Genomic DNA, 11,547 nt, shown 5'->3' on the forward strand with positions numbered 1-11,547 from the left:
GAAAATAAGAATAGATGCTAAATTTAGTTAGTGGTTACCTCTAGGAATGGAGAGAATAAATGCTATGGAGATTTGAGGCTTCCACTGCACTCCAGCCTGGGCAACAGACAAAAACCCAGTCCCTAAAATTAGTAATAACAATAATATTCACAAATCCTAAAAATTACAATTGAATTTTAATGAGAATCTAGAAAATAAAATGTTTTAATTGTTTTCTATTAACTTTTTTTCAATAAACATGCTAAACACTTTTTAAAAAATGATTTCATACTTTTCTAAAATCTAGGTATAAGTACATAAATTTCTGTTATACTTTTTTCTGTATATACTTTTCTGTATTTTGAAATATTTCATGATTAACTATAAAATAAAAAGCCAATATGAAAAAGAAAGAGAGAAAGAGGGAGAGCGTAGTCTGGCCCATTAGAGAAGGCAGCTACCATGTTTCCTACAGGAACAAACCAAGGACCCAGGACACACAATTGGAGGGGTAGAAGTGTCTTCACGCGTTCCTCCAGCAGCCGCTGCTCCAGAAGGCATGCCTGTGTGTGTCCTCCTCAGTCCACCATCACTCCCCTCAGAATCAGTGGAACTTGCAACCAGATTCTGGCATTAGGTTTTCCCTAAGTCTTTTTTTTTTAAGAGAGCAAACTTTGAAGTTTATTCAATAATTAGTCCTCATATATAAAAAAGTTTCAATATTAATGAATAATACATGTCACTTTAAGGCTTTAGACAATATAAAAACTTACAGAAAAAGTGTTTTTAGACCACTTTACATAGTTGGAGGAAGAAAATAAAAGGATTAAACTAAATTATGAGTTCAAATGCATTTATGATCAAAATTGTGTAAAACAAAAAAATCAAAACACATTTTGCAGCAGAACCTGTAAAAGCTTTTTTGTATTCATCTTTTTGAACCATGAAATAGAATGAATTGGTCTTGTTTTAATAAGATTTTCAAGAAACAGAAATAATTTAATCATGAAGTATGAGCTTGAAAATGAACATATTCTATTATCAGTATCAATTGGTGAATTAACTGTTATCCAAAAAGGTTGACAAGTTATAACTAGTATGAACAGAATATTGAATTCATTCATGAATATATAACTATTTTGGGCATACAAATAATCCCTAGTTTTATACCCACTGCATTTCAAAATTCTTTAAACTGTGGGGCATTCGATGTATTTAATGTGGCAGAAAAAATATTAAATGATTCATTAGTTTATTCTGTTCAGTCCTTTTCCCATTAAACAAGAAAACACTGACATAACCATTTTTGGTTTCACTTCCACAAGGTCAACACGTAGTGCATATATCTGGGCACTGATCTCACAAGCAACTGAAGTGGCATATGTTGAAGCTGGAAATAAAAGTATTTTTATTTGCACTTTTAAAAGTACACTTTCACCCTTTCCAAGATCTGATGACATATTCAATGTGTACCTTCTCATCAGCTGCCATAACCAATGCCAGAATAAATGTTGAATTCCCTTCATTTAGGTCCTGCCCAGCAATGCCAACGAAGGAGAATTTGGCCTTATTCTTCACAAGTTCCACTGCACGGTTAGTTATCAATGTTTATGTTCTCTCCAAGGGCAGGATAAGGGGGTTTGTTGACATGGCTCCAGTTGAATGAGACTCAGATCACATCATAGAGCTGAAAGATCGCTGAAGCATCTGCAAGGTAACTGTACAAATGATTAACGTATGCATTCATTCCCAAGGAATTCACCAGTTCTGAAATGTCCCCTCTTCTTTGCTCTCTGCCTCCAATAAGTTTATATTCATGTCATTATTTTCCAACTTGTGTAGGCATGAATAAGTATTAAACAGATTAACTATGAAAGCTAAATTAAGTTTAGGATTGCCTGAAACCACATCTGCAGGAGTAACAAACTGTTTGCAGCCAAGTTGATCTACTTCTTGAAGCATATGTCTAGCACACTTCAGATCATTTGTCTTATGAAATCCTGAAGATGGACTGGAAATTCCATATTCCCAGTAACCTTTAGGGTCCATTTGTTTAAGCAGATGAAAATAGGCTCTTGAATCCTTATTGCCTTGGCTGAAGTTTTTGATGGTACACCATCCTGCCTCAGCCAGATGATAGTTCACCCATTACAGTAGTAAGTCCTTAGGAGAAAGCTACATCAGAACCTCTAGTTCCTCACCTTCATTTAGCAATGCAATCAGAGCTTCATTCCTAGAAATCTCAATATCATCAAAAAGACCAACTTAGATGATCTGCCAGAGAAGTCCTAAGACTAAACGAGGTCTTCCTTCTTTGAGATTCTTTGCACTGATGTTCACCACTGTACAACCAATGGTTGAGACAGAATTCATGTCCAGTGTATTAGTCCATTCTCATGCTGCTATAAAGAACTGCCCAAGACTGGGTAATTTATAAAGAGGTTTAATTGACTACAGTTCCACAGGGCTGGGGAAGTCTCAGGAAACTTACAATCATGGTGGAAGAGGAAGAAAACACATCCTTCTTCACATGGCAACAGGAAGGAGAAGTGCCAAGCAAAAGCGGGGAAAGACCCTTATAAAACCATCAGATCTCATTTGAACTAACTGACTATCATAAGAACAGCATGAGGGTAACTGCTCCCATGGTTAAATTACCTCCCACCAGATGTCTCCCACAGCAGGGGGAGATTATGCGAACTACAATTCAAGGTGAGATTGGGTGGGGACACAGAGCCAAACCATATTATTCTACCCCGGCCCCTCCCAAATTGTATGTCCTCACATTTCAAAACACAATCATGCCCTTCCAACAGTCCCCCAAAGTCTTAACTCATTCTGGTTAACTCAGAAGTCCAAGTCCAAAATCTCATCTGAGACAAGGCAAACCCCTTCCGTTTATGAGCCTGTAAAATCAAAAATAAGTTAGTTACTTCCTAGATACAGTGGGGGTACAGGCATATTACACCTGTTTCAAATGGGAAAAATTGGCCAAAACAAAGGGGCTATAGGCCTCATACAAGTTTAAAATCCAGTAGGGAAGCCAAATGTTAAAGCTCCAAAATCATCTCCTTTGACTCCATGTCTCACATCCAGGGCATGCTGATGCAAAAGATGGGATCCCACAGCCTTGGGCAACTCTGCCCCTGTGACTTTGCAGAGCACAGTCCCCCTCCTGACTGCTTGCGTTGAGTCTCTGTGGCTTTTCCAGGCTCACAGTGCAAGCTGCCGGTGGATCTATCATTCTGAGGTCTGTAAGACAGTGGTCTTCTTCTCACAGCTCTGCTAAGCAGTGCCCCAGTGGGGACTCTGTGTAGGGGTTTCAGTCCCACATTTCCCTTTCTCACTGGCCTAGCAGAGGTTCTCCATGAAGGCAGAGGTTCTCCATGAAGGCTCCACCACTGCAGCAAACTTCTGCCTATACATCTGGATATTTCCACACATCCTCTGAAATCTAGGTAGAGATTCCCAAACCTCAATTCCCGACTTCTGTGCACCCTCAGGCCCAACACCATGTGTTAGCCACCAAGGCTTGGAGTTTGCACCCTTTGAAGCCACGACCTGAGCTCTACCATGGCCTCTTTAAACCCCGTCTGGGACGCAGGGCACCAAGCCCTGAGACTGCACAAAGCAGCAAGGACCTGGTCCTGGCCCATGAAACCATTTTTCCTTTCTAAGGCTCTGGGCCTGTGATGAGATGGACTGCTGGGATGACATCTGACATGCCCTGGAGACATTTTCCCCATTGTCTTGGTGATTAACATTTGGCTCCTCAATACTTATACAAATTTCTGCAGACTGCTTGAATTTCTCCTCAGAAAATGGGTTTTTCTCTTCTGTCACATTGTCAGGCTGCAAATTTTCCTAACTTTGCTTCCCTTTTAAACATAAGTTCAATTCCAAACCACACCTTTGTGAGGACATAAAACTGAATGCTTTCAACAGCATCCAAGTCACATCTTGGACACTTTGCTGCTTAGAAATTTCTTCCACCAAATACCCAAAATCATCTTTCTCAAGTTCAAAATTCCACAGATCTTTGAGATCTTTGGGCAAAGAAAGAGGCAAAAAAAAAAAAAAAAAAGCCAGTCTCTTTACTAAAACATACTGAGAGTCACCTTTATTCCAGTTCCTAACAAGTCCCTTATCTCCATCTGAGAACATCTCAGCCTGGACTTCATTGTCCATAACACTATCAACATTTTGATCAAAGCCATTTAACAAGTCACTAGGAAGTTCCAAACTTTCCCACATCTTCCTGTCTTCTGAGCCCTCCAAACTGTTCCAACCTCTGCCTGTTACCAAGTTCCAAAGTCACTTCCACATTTTCAGGTAATTTTACAGCAGTGTCCCACTACCAAGTACCAATTTATTGTATTAGTCCATTCTCACATGGCCTTAAGGAAATGCCCAAGACTGGGTAATTTATAAAGGAAAGAGCTTTAATTGACTTGCCATTCCACAGGGCTGGGGAAGCCTCAGGAAACTTACAATCATGGTGAATGGTGGATGGAGAAGCAAACACATCGTTCTTCACATGATGGCAGGAAGGAGAACTGCAGATCAAAAGGGGGAAAAGCCCCTTTTAAAACCATCAGATCCCCTGAGAACTCACTATCATGAGAACAACATGAGGGTAACTGCCCTCATGATTCAATTACCTCCCACCAGGTCTCTCCCATGACACTTGGGGATCATGGGAACTATAATTAATGGTGAGATTTGGGTGGGGACACAGAGCTAAATCATATCAACTAGGTTTAGATTTTCAGAAAGAGTGAAAGTGGTGAGCTTTTTATTAATGGCTGTTTCATCAGTTGTATCTGGTTCAAATAAATTGATCATTTTGCAAAGAAGAATGAGATCTGCAAGTAACTTGAAGATACTGCCATCATTGAAGTTCACAGGTATAAGATGCTTCATTTACAAGACTACAGTCAGGTTCATTCTCCAGGGCTTTGTTTATCCAGTTAACAAAAGCCTCTTTTTCCCCCTGAATATGAATGTTGTGCACCCTTACTGGAAATAGATGAAGTTCCTCTCACAGCAGTAATCATTTGCCTCATGTTCTTTATTTTTCAGGATGTTTTGCTAATATCTTTCCTTTTTAATTCTTGCATCAGTGACACAAATTCTTCAAACTGATTTTGCCATGTTGGTTGTTGTCAGCAACTGCTAGAATTTTCTCATATACCTCGTAGCCAGGTATAGGAAGGCTTGCTTCATTAAACAGGTCTTGGAGTTCACAGTCACAGACATACCCACTGTTGTGAATATCTATTCCACTAAACACTTCTTTTACTTCTTCAAGCTCCTCCCAAGAAATGGTAGTAATACTGCTTCCAACTTTGGACAGGAAAGACTACCTTCAGGTCTTCATATCTCTTTATCTTGTAGTTTACTAGTTGCTTTCACATTCACTATCTTGTTTAAGCATCAAACCCACAGCTGAAGAGAAGGCCTCCCTTTTCAAGGGGTCAGAAACAGAATCACAAACTTTGACTTCTCATCCATCGTTCCCCTAAGTCTTAACTTTAAGTGATGTTATCAGTTTTCCTCCTTTATGGTGACTGGATGGGTATTTTTAAAAGGAAGCTGAGAAAACCCGCATTAGCTGCTTACATCTAGGCATCATTTTAAACTGCAGTGCACAATAATGAATCAGCTTAAGTAAATCCAGTCGTGCTAAGGTTCTTAAGACACTGGATTGTAATTTATCTTTTTTTCTGTTCTCTAGTAGCCTATCAGTTCTTCTGGGGCAGAAAACCTTTTTTTCTTACTTATCTCTGGGTCTTCAGCATCTGGCATAGTGCTTGATATCAATCAAAGCAAACAGCTGTGTTCAAGATGTGATGAAAATTTAGACATGTAGAGAACTGAGTGGTAAGAGGAACAAAATTTTAAAAAGGAAATCATAGGAAAGAATTTTGAGGAAAAACTATATCTTATAATGAAACACATCTATTGCAAATTAGGACAATTTTGACAATACATTTATTTCTGAATACAGATTATAAGATATAATTATTATTCTATAATATATGAATATATGCATGTATGGCATATATAACATGATACATTTTATATTGGAAAGTTATTTCTGCTTGAAATACAATACAATGAGCACCTGTACAACCTTCATCTAGATAAAGGTTCTTTATAGCTATTTTTCCCCTATCCAGGATTCAATCGAGAGATTATGCATTTCATTGGGTTGTCACATCCTTTTAGCCTTTGATGGAGAACATACACAGACACACACACACAAACATACGCTCTTTTTTGTTCTTTGTGATAGTAGCATTTGTCCAGGCAATTTGTCTTGTATCTCCATCTTGATTTCTCTGAGAGCAGACAAATCTTTACATTTAGATGCAGCTTAGGTATGTTTGGCAAAAATACTACTTAGGTGATTTTGTGTGTCTCAGAAGATGTATCACCACCAGAAGTACATAATGTCAGTTTGTTCCAATGTTAATGATGCTAAATTTCATCAGTCAAGATAGTGTCATCAAATCACTCCAATAAAGTTACTGTTTTCTCTTTGTAATTAAATAACCTGTAGAGTGATGTTTTGAGACTATTCTGTTAACCCAATGAATTTAGTGTCCATTGATAAATCTTCCTTGAATTATTACATATGTGTTGCAAAATAATGATTTTCTAATTATTTCACACTTTCTCCACTTATTAGCTGATATGCTCTGTAAAGAAGAGTTTCTCCCTCCACATACTGACCTTTATTTTATAACTATGTAGTTACAGACTCTATTTCTGCCTTTGATGTATTTTAATCCATTACCATTATTATGGTTTTGATGCTCAGATTGTCTCACATTTAGCCCATAAGAACTCCTCCAAACTGGCTTCTGAGTCATTTTGATGTACTTCTCTCATTTGCTGAACACATATTTGCTTTCTGATCCAACAATATATGACAGTCTCTCCTTTTACTTTCCCTTCTCCAGGCCTGTGGACAGCCTTTACTCTAAGGAACCTGCTGCCTTTTACTGAGGATGGTACTTAGATCCCATGGCCCATTGAGTTACTGCTACTGAGTATGGCCTAAATACTTCTGTAACCCATGTCTACTACCTCCACCCTACTCCATGGCAACAATCCTCATTTGGTCTTATGACAAGAAATGTGGCTTCCTTTCAACCACTTTCTCACCCTATAGTCAGTGTGATCTTGCCAAATGTAAATTTGTCCCTGCCATACCATGTGCATGTGCATGCATACATTCATGCAGTTCGTAACACACTTGAAACAATTCAGTGGTTGCCCTTTGGGTTGTAGAATGAACACCAAGAACATTAGAATATCCAAAAAGCATGTGGGGACATGGCTTGTCCTTTTCCCACACCCTAGTTGCATCTGGCCACTTTTCCCCAGCTCTCTATGCTTTATCCGCATTGGCCTCTTTTCCAAACGTATCATGCTGTCTCCAGTCACAGGCTACTGTATGTTCTGCTCTCTGTCTAAAATGGTGCCCTCTCACCTGGTATGTCAGATTCCTGACATATTGGTTTAGTGCCTCAGCTCCCCATATGGGTTTGACTCACTTTGCACTCACAGCTTCTTGCCCCTTTTTTACTTTCTGCCCAGGGCTTCTTGGATTCAGTGGGCAAGAGCAGGAGCACGCTTCACATATAAGCATGTGTTGGGAAATTAACTCTCCCAAGAGCACTCATTAGTCATGAGCAGAGGCCATGGCAAATGACACAAATCAGGTCTCTTTTTTCTCCTGAGCCATTTTACCAGCACATCACATCATCTCTCACCTCATCCCTTTGTTTCTCCCACACTACAGCATTCTGTACACCAGAGGTCACGCAAATCCTGTCTTCTCCTGTCCATTCTCACACTTTTCCATTTTTACATAATAATCAGAGCCCAGCTTTAATGTCGCTTGCCTCATTGAAGTCTTTCCTGTTACCTCCAGTGAAAATTAATCACTCATTTCTCTACAGCCATGACACAACTTCATTATCTCTATTCAAATATTATTCCATCCAACTTCCTTTTATATCAAGATATCTTGATAGGCTTGTAGCTCATTGAGGTAAGAAGCCTATTATAAGCTGAAACATGTCCTCCCAAAAGTTCAGGTTGAAGTCCCGACTCCCAGTACCTCAGAATGTGACTATTTGGAGACAGATTTGTACCAAGGTAATCAAGGTAAAATGAGGTCTTTATGGTGGTCCCTAAACCAATATGACTGATGTCTTTAAAAGAAGAGGAAATTTCGACACAGATGTGTACTGAGGGAAGACAAGGCAGAAGGCAGTTATCTACAAGCCAAGGAGGGAGGCCTAGAACAGATCCTTCCCTCACAGCCCTCAGAAGAAACCAATCCTGCTGATCCCTTGATCTTAGACTTCTCGCCTCCAGGACCGTGAGAAAATAAATTTCTGTTGTTTAAGCCACCCCATCTGTTGCACTGTGTTATGGCAGTCCCAGCAATCTAACATATTCCCTGTATTTTTTCTCAGCTAACTAGCATCTCACAAAGTGAAAACATATGACAGGCCTGCAATCAATGTTTTCTTGTGTGGATTTAATTAATCACCATGCTATAATATATTCCTTCCCTAGTATGTAAAAACTGGCTTTAGAGTCAAAGCTGAGTTCAAATTCTACCATCTTACTAGCTGAGTGACAATAGGAAAGAAAGCAAATCTTAGGTTAAAGACAGGAATAATCATCATCTAACTCATAGGAGTATTTTGATAATTACAGGAGATACTATAAGGAGGTATTCAACATAGTACCTGAAAAGGAATAAGCACTCAATAAGTATTAACTACTATTGCTGCCATAATTATTATATGTGTAATAAAAATATAGTGTCAGGATGGAGAAATACATAGAAGTATATTTTAGTGATCCAGTCTAGGATAGATAATTTACTATGTGCTGCACATTTTCTTCAACGTCTTAGTTAAAAGTGAACTAAAAAATACACTAAGTTCTTCAAAAGAAGAGTGTCATTGTTCACTGTGTACTGAAATACTTTATGGAAATATTCGTGCCTTTTGGCTCTTACAATGAAGATTCATTACCAAAAGACATGTCTACAGGGTGAGATAGGCTCAAATGGCCAGGCAATCTCCCCAAATGACAGGCTATTATGTTTCCGCTTCTGAAGGAGTTTCATCCATGAATAGTGCCTCTGAAAGACAAACTATCCTAGATGACATTCTTAATAAGACAGGGTTGAATTGGCAGAAAGTAAATCTAGCGCCTGAAAAATATTGTTACTTGTTACTCCTTTCTAGAAAATAGTTTTCTCACACCTGGGTCACTTTAGTGCTTGAATGCAAAATTTTACAGAGAATAAAAGCAGTGAAGTATGTGTATTAGGGTAAGAAAATTCAATCTAGAAGATGATACTATGGGATGTTATTTTTATTAAACTCACACACACACACACAACAAATTAGGGCCCCTGGTCTCTAAGATATAAGGGAAATGTTGACCATTTCAGGTCACAGATGAAATCACCAAACCTTACTTTAAGCAAAGAAGCAACAGAGAGGAGCTGAGGGATGAGGATGGGCCAACTGTAATCTGAGTTAATCAGGGTGACACTCACTGGCTTCAGCCATCTCCTGAGACAAGCTGGGACTGACATTTCAAATTTAAGAAGCACTATATGATTCTGCCATCTTGGTTTGAGAAAGCAGACATTGCCAACTGGTTATCTCTTTTCCTTTATCCTCTAAGGACGCAGTACAATGTTTCTGTGTCCCTATGACCAAGTTTTCTTATAACTAGTCAAGAAAATGCTCTGAATTCCCTTAGACTCATATTAAGTGGTATGCTGCTCTCACAATATCCCTAGAGGGCCTGCTCCACTTGAAATACCACAAACCAAACCTATTCTGACTCCTGGAAACAAGACATCTCCCCACCTCCAGCCACTCTTGTAGTGTCCGCAGCCCACAGGTACTAAATCTGCAGAGGCTCTCAAAACAAGGAGATACCCGAATGCCTAAATCCTCTACCCAACTCAGCAAATAAAGCCCCAACACTTGTGAGCATGCCATATCCCAAATTACTTTACTCTCAGAATGGCTAGATCCTCTCCCTAAATGACCATAATTACTATCTTCAACTACGATAACTCACTCACCCATTGCTATAATCCATGAGACATTTACCCCCAGATGACGTGCCATTACCTCTTCCTCCATATTTCCAATCATGTTACCCCTCTGACATTTGGGAGATTAGTAAAAAAGATGAGAGACACCCTCAGGGACTTGTCTGTGGATGAATTTATTGCCTTCTACTCATTGCATTTAGAGAACAGTACTCTGTGATTTAAAATAAATGAAATATGGCTTACGTTTTAAAAATAAACACAGCTTTACATTTGCAGTGATGCTGCTTGATAAAGATGTGTGTTCATTTTCTTTTAATAACTGCATATCCTGTGACTGATTTCTGAGAAACTGCTGTATTACAAACACCAGGTGGGTCGCAGACCTGCTGATGATATCAGAGTATAAACCAGGCAAAACCATTCCTGTTAAACTTTAGGCAATTGCAGTACTCACCACTGAGGATGATGAAACAAAAGCAGAGAAGCAAAAACCATTTATGGGAATGTTTGAATTGCTGTTCAGTAAACACAGACACTTGAGAAGAGTGAACCATAAACTGAAAAGCTTGAGTATGAGGGAGTGGGAGGCAGGACAGCAAGCAGCATGAGGTTTTCATGACCTAAGAGTAGAGAGTTTGTACAGATTGTGTCTATCATCATAAATATTTCCACAATCCATTGAGGCTATGATCTCTTTTCTGAAAATGAACACTGATGTGTAGCTCTTTAATGCCTCCATTTGTAATAGCTATATTGTGCATTTAATTTATGGCATTTCCTTTGATCATCATTTAAAAATCATTTACTAAATTAAAAATTCAATTCATCGGTTATGGCAGATACTTTTTGCTCTTCCACTTTTCATCCCCAGCCCATCTCTGATCCCAGCTACAGTAGGAGTGGACTGGTCTATGCAAAATGCCGACATCCCATCTTAAGCTTGTGCATTTTTGTCTCTGCTTTTCTACATTCAGGCCTTTTTCCATGGCCAAGGAACTTGCTCAATCCTGCAAAAGCACAGCCTAGGAGCATGACTGAGTTAAAGGTACAGAGACACTCACTCAGCAGGGATAGGAACTGGCAGATAAATGCCCCAACCCCTAGTCTTTTAGACAAACAGTCCTGACAGACACTCTGTGCGCTTCACAGAGGATCTTGCACAACGGCACCACCAAAACTGCAACTCTAATGACACATCCTAATATTGGCTTCTTCTCTTTCCCTATCTCATTCTAAGCTTCTTCACTACTGGTTCCTGGGTTCCCCTCCTAATGAAAGCATATGCTCCCAACTTCCTAACTTCTAATCCTATGCTCTGTTTTCAGGGGAGCCCAAAGACATGAAATATCTTAAAATCTAGAGATATTTAGATAGCAGAAACTAGGAATGAAGAAAGAATCCAGAAGCAGAAACTGGGACATGAAGGCAGTACAAGTAACTTGGAAAATATTACCATC

The 11,547-nt window shown here is 39.2% G+C and overlaps 1 pseudogene; it reads right to left on the reverse strand.

The window, feature by feature from the left end:
* Positions 1–1,226: 1,226 nt before the first annotated feature.
* LOC105501172 lies at positions 1,227–7,855 on the reverse strand (annotated as a pseudogene).
* Positions 7,856–11,547: the final 3,692 nt, after the last annotated feature.

This window comes from Colobus angolensis, unplaced genomic scaffold (genome assembly GCF_000951035.1).
Source record: "Colobus angolensis palliatus isolate OR3802 unplaced genomic scaffold, Cang.pa_1.0 Scaffold7, whole genome shotgun sequence".
Lineage (NCBI taxonomy): Eukaryota > Metazoa > Chordata > Mammalia > Primates > Cercopithecidae > Colobus > Colobus angolensis.